The sequence below is a fragment of the Suricata suricatta genome, chromosome 13, assembly GCF_006229205.1.
Source record: "Suricata suricatta isolate VVHF042 chromosome 13, meerkat_22Aug2017_6uvM2_HiC, whole genome shotgun sequence".
NCBI lineage: Eukaryota > Metazoa > Chordata > Mammalia > Carnivora > Herpestidae > Suricata > Suricata suricatta.
The window spans coordinates 6,136,412-6,148,485 of record NC_043712.1 but is presented as its reverse complement, the minus strand read 5'-3'; the positions used below and the strand labels follow the sequence as shown (position 1 = coordinate 6,148,485).

Here is a 12,074-nt window from a genome sequence, read left to right as displayed (position 1 = left end):
CCGGGTCTGGGGTGGGAAGAGGGGGTGCTCTGTTCACAAGAGGAGTGTGTGCAGGGGGAGGGGCAGAGGGAGAGGGAGGTGAGGATGGGGATGGGGAGGAGGAAGGGCAGAGGAGGGAGCGGTTCTAGCGGTGAGCCCAGGGTGGGGCAGAGACATGAACCCCACTTGGGAGCAGGTGGGAGGCCTGTGTGAGTTGGTGCCTGTGGGGAAATGGGGGGGTCTAGAGTCTGATGCCCACGGGTGTCCCTGTGGCCCCCAGATCCTCCTGCACAGTTTCACCCACCTTGGGTCTCCCTCTCTGTCACGAGGAGATACTTTCAGTTCCTGCCATGACTGTCCCAGGGCCTTAGCACATGCTGTTTCCTCTCCTAGATTCTCTTCCTTAACCTGGTCCCCTTGCTGGTCCTGGATTTTCAGGTCTCAGCTGGGCTGTCACGGTGGCCCCAAGAAGATTATCCTGTCCGACAGGCAGCTGGACAAGCCGGCACCGGGAACAGACTAGGAGTGGGCCATGCGTGGATGCGGCTGAAGCCAGGCATGGGGGGGGGTCATTGCGGGGGTGGGTACGTGGGGAGAACGTGCAGGCCGGAGCCCCAAGGGGTGAAATTCAGGGGAGGACCGGATTGAAAAGGAGCAGCCTGACAGGCATTCAAGGCAAAGCTTTAAAATCCTCTGTCTGTCTGTCTGTCTGTCTCACACACACAAATGTGAATCTATTTAGGGCCTAGAGTGTTGCCACCAGCACCCAGAAGTCCCCCGTGTGTCTCTGACAGCTCATCCCACCCCCCTTTCTCCCTTCCTGGGGACCCTGGTCTTAACTCTTGAAGAAATCACTTCCCTGTTTTTTCTTTTGACTTTGATGTGTGTCTAAACACCCGGGGTCTAGGCCTTGTAAGGAGGAAGAAGGGCGCCGTTGACTTCCTCCTCTGTGCAGTGGGTCCAGCGAGGGCCGCCGTGGGAAGGGAGGGAGGAGAAACAACAAGGGAACAAGAGTCTCCATTTCCTGACGGGTCGTGGGTTAAGTTCTAGGAACAGCCGTCGCGATGCTGCCGAGGGAGGCTTGCTGCTTGAGGGCTCCTTCCTGGAGCGCCCACCACGCATGTGCTCGCGGGGCCGGGCCGGGCTCCTGCTCTCATGGGGCTCGTGAGCTTCCTCCTCCTTTTCCCTCCATCTCGTAGGTGGTTGCTGAGCACCTACTGTGTGCAGATGTTTGCTGAGCACCTACTGCGTGCAGATGTTTGCCAAGCACCTACTGTGTTCAGATGGTTGCTGAGCACCTACTGTGTGCAGATGGTTGCTGAGCACCTACTGTGCACCAGATGCCGGTGCTGGGGGATGGCGGTGAGGTAGACAGGCCACCTGCTCCTCTGCCCAGTGATGGGAGACAGACCCCGAGCCCAGTTCCCCAGGTAAGTAAATGAAACTGATCTGCCCCCAGTGAGAAGAGACAGGGGCTCAGGATGCGGGTCACTTGGGGACCTGGCTTGTGCAGGGCGGTGGTGAGGAAGGTCGGCCTGGAGCAAGTCTTTTTTTTTTTTTTTTAGTATTTATTTATTACTGAGAAACAGAGGGAGACAGAGCATGAGCTGGGGAGGGACAGAGAGACGGGGAGACACAGCATCCGAAGCAGGCTCCAGGCTCCGAGCTGTCTGCACAGAGCCCGATGCGGGAGATCATGACCTGAGTTGAAGTCAGAGGCTCAACCCACTGAGCCCCCCGGGCGCCCAAACTTGGAGCGTGAGTCTTACATGATTAGGTGTGAGAGCTCAGCCCAGGGCATGCCCTCCCTCTGCTACTGGCTGTGGCTGCTCTAATCCCTCTGTCCCAGGGATTCTGCAAAGCAGGGGTGTCCCTTGCGCTCCCTCCCCCTGCTGCGCGGGTGAAGGCAGGGGCAAGTCCCGGCAGCTCTGCCCAGAGATGCTCTGGGGAACTCTGTGAAGTCAATGGTTCAGCTGTGGGTTCAACTGGAAATGCCATGTGAGTTTTTGGGTCCTTTTGATCTAAAACCAGGGGTTTCCCACCCATGAAGGAGAGGAAATGGGGAGGAGGCAGGGGCTTAAACCAACATGAAATGCCTTTTAGTCTGAAGCCTGTGATGGGAACAGGGTTCATGGACACGACCTCGGGGAGCCACGGTGGGAGGGTCCCCGGTCTGCAGCATGGGGTCCAGCACCGCACCGAGTTGGGCGCCACCACCGTCTGTGAAGTGAGCCGAGGGGCCGTGGCCTTGTGAGCCGACCTCCCACTGCCTTCTCCTGCCGAGGTCGGCGGAGGCACACAGGCTGCACTTTGGCTGCAGGCATTGGGGAGCCACGGATGACGCCTAAGGGAGGGCATGTCATAAGGGCCTAGTGGATCAGGGTAGCCATGTTCAAGAGAGCACACCGGTTACATTTAAGTTTCAGATAAACAGTAAACAGTTTTTTAATGTAAGTACGTCCCAAATATTGCAAGGGACATGCTGGCGCTGAACATTTTGTTAGCCTGAAGGTGGGCTGTGACGAGGCACCCTATGCGTTCATTTGCTACATCTGGCAACCCTGGAGGGAACGAGCTTTCCCCAGCCTCCTTTTGACCTCCTGTAGTCAAAGGTGTGAGATGCAAGCAGAGAAGGCCGCTGGCCGGGGCTGCAGCACGTGGGGACCGCCTCGACCCTGGCTTGACGGGACTTTTTCTTGAAACTGAAGGCAGACTAGTAGGGTCATGGAGGTGTGACTGTCGCCGGGTGAGGGGGCTGGAGCCCACCTGGGTCTCTCTGGCTCCAGGGCCTGAGACTGTCAATCCCAGGGCCCTTTGCCCCTCCCAGCCTTGGGCTCTCCGCTCTGACCCCTGCCTCCTGACCCCCTGCCGGCCTGGCTTGGCCCCTGCTTTGCCTCTCGGCCTGTGCGCTGGGCCTGGGGCTTTCTCTCCCCGTGTCGTGCCCTCTGAGTTGGAGCTCACTGAGAAGACTGGCTGGAGGGTGTCTTTTATTTCCCCAGTGTCAGATAGGGGTGCCTGCGCGCCCCACTCCACAGTCCCCTGAGCCCGAAGACGCTCTGACAAAGGCTGTGCCTCCAATTAGCCTGTCGCACGGGGCCGCGACTTTCCTCTCCCTGGAGAGTAATGTGAGAGCTCGTGTCTGCCCAGGGTTTAACGCAGTCAGGCCTGCGTGAGCCCAGGGCAGCCCCCACACTGGCCCTGTGAGGAGGCCCACCAGGACCCCCCTTTCACAGAGGTGGAGACTGAGGCTCGGAGAGGCGAGGTCACCTGTGCCACCTTAGCCAGAGGAAGAAGTTCACTCTGTCCTGTGGTTCTCGGTTGAAATGTCACCTTCTTGGGGAGGTCCTCTGCTCCCCCACAGGCTGGTTCCTCCATAGGATGCTTTTTTAACAACGATTTTTTTCTTTCAACGTTTATTTGTTTTTGAGAGACAGAGAGGGACAGAGTGTGGGCAGGGGAGGGGCAGAGAGAGTGGAAGACAGTATCTGAAGCAGGCTCCAGGCCGGCTCTGAGCTGTCGGCACAGAGCCCAATGCGGGGCTTGAACTCACGAACCCCGAGATCATGACCTGAGCTGAAGTGGGACGCTTCACCGACAGAGCCCCCCAGGCGCCCCCACTGCATGCTTCTTTGGCACCTGACCCGCCTTCGTCTGTCACAGTTAATTGAGTAGTTAGTGAGCGGTGGGTGCTGAGTCTGTGTGCCCTGCTCACTGTGACCTCGTGTCTCGTTCCCAGCTGTAACCCCGGGGCCAAGCTCAGTCCTGGGCACACGACACAAGGGCTTAAGACACAAGGGAGGCTGTAGAGGAGACGTGCGTTGGCACGCAGCCCCGATGGCAAGAAGCTGGTGCCCAGCTGGAGAGGGGCTGTGGGCTGGATTGTGTACCCCTGCCCCCACCCCCGGCTTATATGTTGAAGGACTGAAGATGATTGAAGGTATTGGAGATGGGGCCTCTGGGAGGGAGTGAGGGTCCGATGGGGCCATGGGGGGGGCCTCACGATGGGCTTAGTGAGCTCCTAAGAACGAAGAGAGGGATCTTTCTCTCTCCACGCAGACCCGTCCAGGAAGGCCACGTGACGGCCCAGCCAGTGGGCAGCCGTCTGCCAGGCAGCAAGAGGGCCCTCGCCGGAACCCAGCCACACCTGCACCCCGGTCCAGACTCCCAGCTTCCGGACCTGCGAGCAGTAAACGCATCGGGCCCCCGGGACCGCGGTGTTCTGCTGTGGCCGCCTGGGCTGACGGGGGTGTGGGGGGAGGGGGGTGGGACACTCCCGCCGGGGCCCTGGTGGCCAAGGCTCAGGGCCGTGGAGCACAGCCTGGGGTGTCTAGGGGGCCGTGCGTGGCGGTGGGCTACAGGCAGTGGGGGTGGGGGGCAAGGGACAGCACAGCGCAGCCGCAGCTGAGCGTGGGCGGGGACCGGCTGAAGTGGCCAGGGGCCCCGGATGCATTCGGACTTGGTGTCATTTAGGGACACTCTTGGTTCTGCTTTTAGCTACTATGATGAAAACATCCTTTGCCTAAATGGGAATTTACTCTCCTTCCTGAGCTGGCTTCCAGAAGCGAAGTCTGCTCATTGTTTGGAGCTCCTTACAAGGCACAACCTCCAATCCTTTAGAAATGCCTTTAGCTGCAGGATCAGGAAACAAGCGCACCCCCAGAGGCGTAAACCATGAGACCATTGAAAGTTTCCCTGAAAAAGAAGACCAGGACTGGTGTTTGCAGGGTTTATTTAGCCACAGGGGCAGATTCCACACCCTGATTCTCTCTGTCCATCTTTCATGGTGACAAAGTGGCTGCCACAGCTCCAGGCATCACCCCCATGGCTGCCGCAGCCCCAGTCTCCACGTCTTCACTGGGCCACAGCTCCAGGTAGGAAGGGAGAGGATGTGTGCGTGATGGCAGGCACGGTGGGGGAGGTGAGAGAGCTCTCCTCCACCGCTTCTCCCCTTTCATCGGGGAGGAAGAGATTTTTTTTCCCGGAGACCCCTGCGGATTTGTGTTTTATACCATTGACCAGAACATGGCCCCATGGCCTCTTCCGGTTGTAAGAGATGCCAGGAAAACAGACACTTGCCTTTTTAGGCCCCGTGACGGGAGGCGGGCAGGGCAGAAAGGGCCTGGGAATGGCTGGGGCCGAGCGAACCTTCTGTGTCCGTTCGCATCCCTTCCTCCAGCTCGTGACTCTGTCGCCCTTTCAGTTCCAACCCCGAATGTTACCTCTTCTGTGCAGCCCACTTCGGCCGGCAGCCGGTCACGGCTTCCTCCGCCCCTCCCCCTACAGTGCCGGGGCGGGGGACATCCTGTGACCGGAATCCCTTCCTCCCGACATCTATATTCCCGAAGACAGCTCTCGGGGGCGCGTGGGAAAGGCTCGCAGGCTTGAATGTTGTGACGGGAGTGTCGTCCCCCAGAGTGGGCGGGCGTCAGTCCCCCTGGTCTCTGTACGGCCGCCAAAGTGGCACGTCGGGCTTTTCTGTGTGTTTCAGGCTTTTGTCATGTCGCTCCATGGCCTCCACCCTGGCTGTCCGGAATTCATCTGGAGCACGTCCAGAGGAGCGTCAGGGTCTGAGGCTCTCGGCGGTTCTCGTGATGGCTGCCCTGTCACGTGACCCGGAGACACCCGGCCCTCCGCCCTTTCGGCTCATGCTGCTTCTTTTTTTAAGTTTATTTATTTTGAGAGACAGAGAGAGCAGAGGAGGGGCTGAGAGAGAGAGAGAGAGAGAGAGAGAGAGAGAGAGAGAGAGGAAGGATCCCAGGCAGGCTCCGTGCTGTCAGTGCAGAGCCCGCTTCGGGGCTCGAACTCACCAACCCACCAACCGTGAGATCATGACCTGAGCCAAAACCAAGAGTCAGACACTTAACCAGCTGAGCCACCCATGTGCCCCTCACGCTTCTGCCCTTCCATTTTCCAACTCCGTTTTTATAAACTAAGAGAAAATGCAATAAAATGTTTTGCTAGTTCCTACTAATGACCATTGCAGTCAGAGAGGCGAGGAAGAGCCCCAATCAGAGGGGACGTCCCTGTGGGCCGGGTGCAGGGGCCTCTTAACTAACCGAGATGTCACTTGCCTATTTCGTCCTGTCCCCTAAAGGATGGGCAAGCATTTTGAAGACTGCAAAACTCATTGTTTCATCCTTCCAAACCACACCCCCAGTGCACCTGCTCTGGGCCCTTTATGGCCCATGGGACCAGATATGATAACGGGAAACCTTGTCCGGTGGCTCTGGGTCCTGTGGGTGGGATTGATGGGTGCCCATGGTCCTCAAAGCTCTGGGTGGCCCTGTTCAGGGGTCCGGCAAAACCATGTGGAACCCGGCTCAGTAACGGGTAAGTCACGGTCTTCACCTTGGATGGCTGTCTGGGGGGAGGGCCCCGTGAAGGTCACAGAGGCCCCAGGAACAAGGAAGCCCCCTATGAAGCATGTGATTTTGAGCCCATTTTACAGATGAAAAGGGTAAGGCTCAGAAGGAGCAGCCACTGGCCCAAAGTCAGGCAGCTGGCCGTGGCTGAGCTGGGGTTAGAGTCAGGTCTGTCTTTGACCATCCCATGACACGAAGGACCACGAGCCTGGTGGTGGAGGCCCCAGCACCCCGCGTGTTCCTGGGGCACAGTGGATTGCCTCCTGGGGGTTAGGGTCCTGGTGGCAAAGAGAAGCCAGTCCCCCCCCCGCCACCTCCCACCTAGACAGGGCTTTGTGCACGGAGCCTAATCAGCTGCTGGACCCCGAGTCTCCCGCTAGAGCTTTCCCCTCTGCGTCATCCGATGTGGAAAATATCTCCCTCCATCTCTCATCACTCCCCCCCCACCTCCCCTCCAGTGAAGCAACAGAGAGGTGCTTCTGGCTCTGGGCCCACAAGGGCAGTGTTGGAGCAGGATCCAGTCTGTGGGCACCACCAGCTCTTTCCCTCGGACATTGGGGCTTCTCTTCCGAACGCTGGAGGGGGTCTTGGCTCAGCAGCGGTGGGCGGTTGAGGGGGCGTCCCCCTCCCTGGCTCTCTGGTCCCTTCCCTGCCCAGGTAGTGAAATTTTAAACAGGCACATTCCTGCTGCCCAATTTTCATTAATTGGATCTAAAAGGGTTTCTATTTTCTCCCCGAACGCTGATTGATTCAGCCGAGGTAAACAGCACCACCAAAAATGGGGGGGCGCTGCTGCCGAGCGAGACAGGAGGCTAATGTTACTTGACATTTACTCAGGGAGAGGGGGAGAGAGGTGAGTCACACGCCGGAGTCTCAGCCCACAGACTGGAAATGAGCAGCCGCAAGGCAGGTGGGAATGGGGGGGGGGCTGCGGGAAGATTCAGCTCTCTTGCTCTCACCGGTTTCGGGGTCCCCTGGGGGGCCCTTGCTCCTGGAGGAGAGGGTCTCTGTCCTTAGATGGCTGTGCACTGAGCTCTGGAGGTGAGACCCCTGAGGACGGTGCTCTGATGCGTTCCTGCCTGTGCCAGGGAGCAACATGAATGGGTGCCCAGGAAGCCCTCTGCGGGGGGGAGGGGGTCAGCAGGGGGGAGGGGGGACCCGGGGCTGGTTTCTCCACCCACCAAAAAAAACAAAAACAAAAACAAAACATGACTCCCACCAAACCCCAAAAAACCGAAAACAAGCCTTGCCACACCATCGTGGCTTCTGACTGCCTCAGTTTCCCAGTTTGGCGCGAAGCCCCCTGGAGTTTGTGGGAGGGGTCATTAGGGTCTGGGAGTCCCAGCTGAGGGGAGCCGCTGCACCAGGATGGAAAACAGACCAGGTACCTGCTGGCCTCACCACTGACACCAACCTTGGTCACCAACCGCATGTGGCGCTGGTGTGGGCGCGACGTCAGTGCTCCGTCTGTCCAGCGAAAGTCGGCCCCGCGCCTGTCATGAACCAAGCTCCGCTGGCTGCTGCCGCTCCAGGAGGGAACAGACTGCCCGCTCTGCCCCCTGCCCGGCCTTGCCCTCTCCCACCCGGGCCCCCCCGCACCCCCACTGCATTCCGGAATCATGGGCGCTGGGCTCTGCGGGGCCGCCACCTTGTAGATCTTCCCCTTTTGGGTGCCAATGGCCTTGACTTTCTGGGACGACCACATCGCAAATGGAGCTGGTCCACCCCCAAACCTGCTTCTCCTGTTCTGTCCCATCTCAGTCAGGCCGCTCCAGCCAAGCAGCCCCCTTTGGCCAGACTTGGCCTCCACCCTTGGCTCCTCCCTCCCTCCTCCATCACAGAAGGTCATGACTAAGTCATCCAGGTTCTGCCTCCCCAGCCTCTCCCAGACCTGTCCGCCCTTCTCCTTCCTCATTGCTGCTGATCTGGCCACGTGATCCCAGCTTTCAGCTGGCTGCTGGCCTCCGATCTGGTCCCTGGGGGGCAATCTCCACGCAGCAGTCCCCTGTTTTTTTGCTGCATAGAAGACTCCAGCAGGGCACCGGTTCCCAGGGCTCCTGGCTTTCATGATTGCTGTGGAGAAGTCGGCTGTCAGTCTAACTAGGTTCTCCGGCTCTTTTTGGTTTGTTTTCTTTTTCTACTTGCTGCTAAGTGTGTTTTCTCCTTCCCTTTGAATTTCTCCAACTTCGCTCTGATGGATTCTTTTTCTTGATCCCTCTGGGGACTTTTGGGGTGTCTTGTATCTATGGTTTGGTGTCTTCTCTCAGTTCTGGAAATTATCAGCCGTTGTCTCATAAACAATGTCTCTGCTCTTTTCTCTCTCTTCTAGGGCTCCAATCAAACCCTGTCTTTCTTATCTTCTCTGTCTCTTACCCTCTCTTTTTGCCCAACCCTGTGTACTGTCTCTGCAGTACATTCGGGACATTATCTTTTGACCTAATTCTTTCTTTGGTTGTGTTTAATCCATTCTTAAACCTGTCCATCGAAGGCTTTCTCTGCCTTATTATTTTGAAATATATGTGCATGAAATGCATAAATTATCAACATACAGCTTTGCAGTAGAGTGAAAAACAAACGTGCAGTTTAATAAATGATTAGGAATCATTCTAATTGATTAATGTGTATGGGACCATGACCAATAGGTTGAAGAAATAAAGTCTCTGAATTTTTTTTAAATGTTTATTTTGAGAGAGTGAGTGAGACTGAGCGTGAGCAGGGGAGGGGCTGAGAGCAAGAGGAAGACACAGAATCAGAAGCAGGCTCTGGGCTCTAAGCTGTCAGCCCAGAGTCCAACACGGGGCTAGAACCCATTAACCATAAGATCCTGTACTGAGCCGAAGCCGGATGCTCAACCTACTGAGCCATCCAGGAGCCCCTGAGTTTTTTTTTTTTAAGTAATCTCCACCCCCAACATTGGGCTCGAACTCACTACCCCGAGATCAAGAATTGCACACCCCACTGACTGGTTCCCTAAAGTCTTTGAATTTTAAATTTCAGTGATCATAATGCTCATTCCTAGGGCTTCTGCTTTTTTTTTTTTTGTCAATTGGCTATGTCACTTTTTATAGTTTTATGTTTTCCAGTGATGTGCATGCTTATCTTTTTATTTTTTATTTTACTTATTAAAATTAAAAAAATTTTTTTTGAGAGAGAGAGAGACAGTGTGAGTGGGTGAAGGGCAGAGAGAGAGGGAGACCAAGAATCCAAAGCAGGCTCCAGGCTCTGAGCTGTCAGCACAGAGCCTGATGTGGGGCTCGAACCCAAAAACTGTGAGATCATGCCCTGAGCCAAAGTCGGACGCTTAGCCGACTGAGCCACCCAGGCACCCCTTTTTATTTTTTTAAAACATAGTAAGCATGGTTATGTGTTAATTCCAATACCTGAAACCTTTGCAAACTTATTTGTAAGTGTTTCCATTTGTTTGCTTTCTCACGGTGTCTTATTTTCGCGTATGCCTACTTTTCTTTGTTTCAATCACAGTATTTGAAAAATTGAGCACAGGGACCATCGAAAGCTTGGATGAAGTTACTTCCCTCCATAAAGGAATTTTGTTGGCGTCCCCCACACACTTGGTAGGACTACCCGGCTGGACCCACCTGACCCAAGCTTGAGTGTCCCTGAAATAGCGGAGTCATTCAAACCCAACTCTTTCCATCGCCCCCCCCAACCTCAAATGTAGCCCTTGGGGACCCAGCTAACCCTGGAAAAGAGTCTTTTGTTAGACTGTGGGCCCTGGGCTTTTGGGCTTTTGTTTCTGTCCCCTCCCCCACCTTTTTTTTCTTTTTGCAGCTGGCAAAGAGAAGGCTCCTCTGTGCTTGGAAAATTCCCTTCAGGCGGAAGAAGTGTCCATGTTCATGTCTTGCTCTGAGTTCATATTTTCCCTTTTATTTGTAATTTTTAAAATGTTTTTATTTATTTTTGAAGGAGAGAGAGAGACAGAGAGACAGAGCATGAGCAGGGGAGGGGCAGAGAGACAGGGAGACACAGAATTGGGGGCAGGCTCCAGGCTCTGAGCTGACAGCACAGAGCCTGACGTGGGGCTTGAACCCACCAACCGTGAGATCATGACTTGAGATGAAGCTGGACGCTCAACTGACTGAGCCCCCTGGCACCCGACAAAATGTCTCATTCTTTTGGAAACGTTTAGTGCTTTTGCAAATATGTCTGTATCTCTATATTAGGTGCAGATATTTCAAGTTAAGGTGCTTTAGAAGCCGGGTCAGAACAACCCAGCCCGTCCTTCCTCAGAAGCCTGAGTTATCTTTCTAAACAGGAGATCTGGCCACACGTCTGCTCTGTGAAGTGTTGACAGGCCACTGCTGCCCTTCAGTAAAGATCCCACTCCTAACTGTGTCTTCCAAGATCCTGGCAGATCTGGCTGTAGGCACTCCCTTCTGAAAATGTACCCCTCCCCCTCCCCCCGCCCCCCACCTTCTCTGCCTCAGTCACACTGAGCCGTTCTGGTCCCTGAGGGCCACTCGCCTCTGGGTATAGATGAGGGCTGTTTGGTTCCTTCAGGCTGAGCTGCCTTTCCCCACCTCTCGGCCTGGTTAAGTCCTGCTTGCCCTCTAAGTCTCATTGCCTCTTCCAGGAAGTCTTCCCTGACTACTCCACCCCAGCCTCTTCCTAGATCAGGTCGCTTCTCCGGGCTCCCCCAGGGCCTTGTACATCCCCCATCACGGCACTGACCACACTGGATTGTAATCACCTGGTTCCCTGCTTGTCACTCCATTAGACGGTGGGCTCTGTTAATATTTATTGAATGGATGGATGGATGGATGGATGACTTCTCACTCCTGCCCTAACCTTGTCACTTGTCCCAGCTCTTTGGACACCCATCTCCTACCCCCAGCTGCACTGGCAGTGCCCGGGGACAAGGAAGGACTGCTCTTCATTCCCCCTCCGCTGCACCTGCCCAGTCCTTGGCGCAGAACGGCCCCAGGCTCCTCCTAGCACCCACTGCCCGTGACGGTTAGGCCCTCTCTCTGGCCCCGAGATCAAGAACTGGGACTAGAGTTCCCAGGAATAGGAGAATATACCGGGGCCAGGGGGAGTTTTAATTCAAACTACAGGAGACCCTGTTTTGTGTAAATTTCATTTCTGTGCCCACAAATTCTAAAGCCTGCTGCTAAGGGAAAGTCAGGTGCAGAGGTGTTCCGTCCCAGTGATGACCCGAGGGCTCTGGGTCTCAGACTTGGGTTAGAATTTCTGACTGTGAGTCCTGGAGGTCGTAATTTAACCACTTAGTCTACCCACCGCAGCACAGAGGAAGCCGTGCTATTTATCTCTGAGCATTCTCCCACATGGGCGTTCGCAGCAGAGAAAATGCCTGTGCCTTCATGCTCTGACTTTGCTGACTCTGTGCTCCCTTCCAGAATGTCCTCTCCCTTCCCAGACTAGTTACATCCACCTCGTCCCGCAAGGCCGCGAGAGCTCGTGATGCCCACCGTGATCCCCGCAGGCCTTGGCTGGCATCTCCCTCCGCGATGTGAGCAGCGCAACGTTCACTGAGAGGATTGGGGGCGCCCGGGGGGCTCAGTCGGTTAAGTGTCCGACCTCAGCTCAGATCATGATCTCATCGTTGGTGAGTTCGAGCCCCGCACCTGCTGTCAGCGCAGGGTCCGCTTCGGATCCTCTGTCTCCCAAACATTCATTTGGAGCATTGATTGAGCACCTCCTGTGTGCAGGGCCCCGTGCTGGGGACCCAGTGACGGGTGAGAACCACAAGGCCCC

At 56.0% G+C, this 12,074-nt stretch overlaps 1 long non-coding RNA gene across 1 annotated transcript; it reads left to right on the top strand.

Annotated features, from left to right (window-relative positions):
- Positions 1-1,277: 1,277 nt before the first annotated feature.
- On the top strand, positions 1,278-4,162 carry LOC115276621. The gene is made up of 3 exons (XR_003902030.1): positions 1,278-1,409; positions 3,716-3,916; positions 4,036-4,162. It is a non-coding gene; the product is annotated as an uncharacterized LOC115276621 (long non-coding RNA).
- The last annotated feature ends 7,912 nt before the right edge of the window (positions 4,163-12,074 follow it).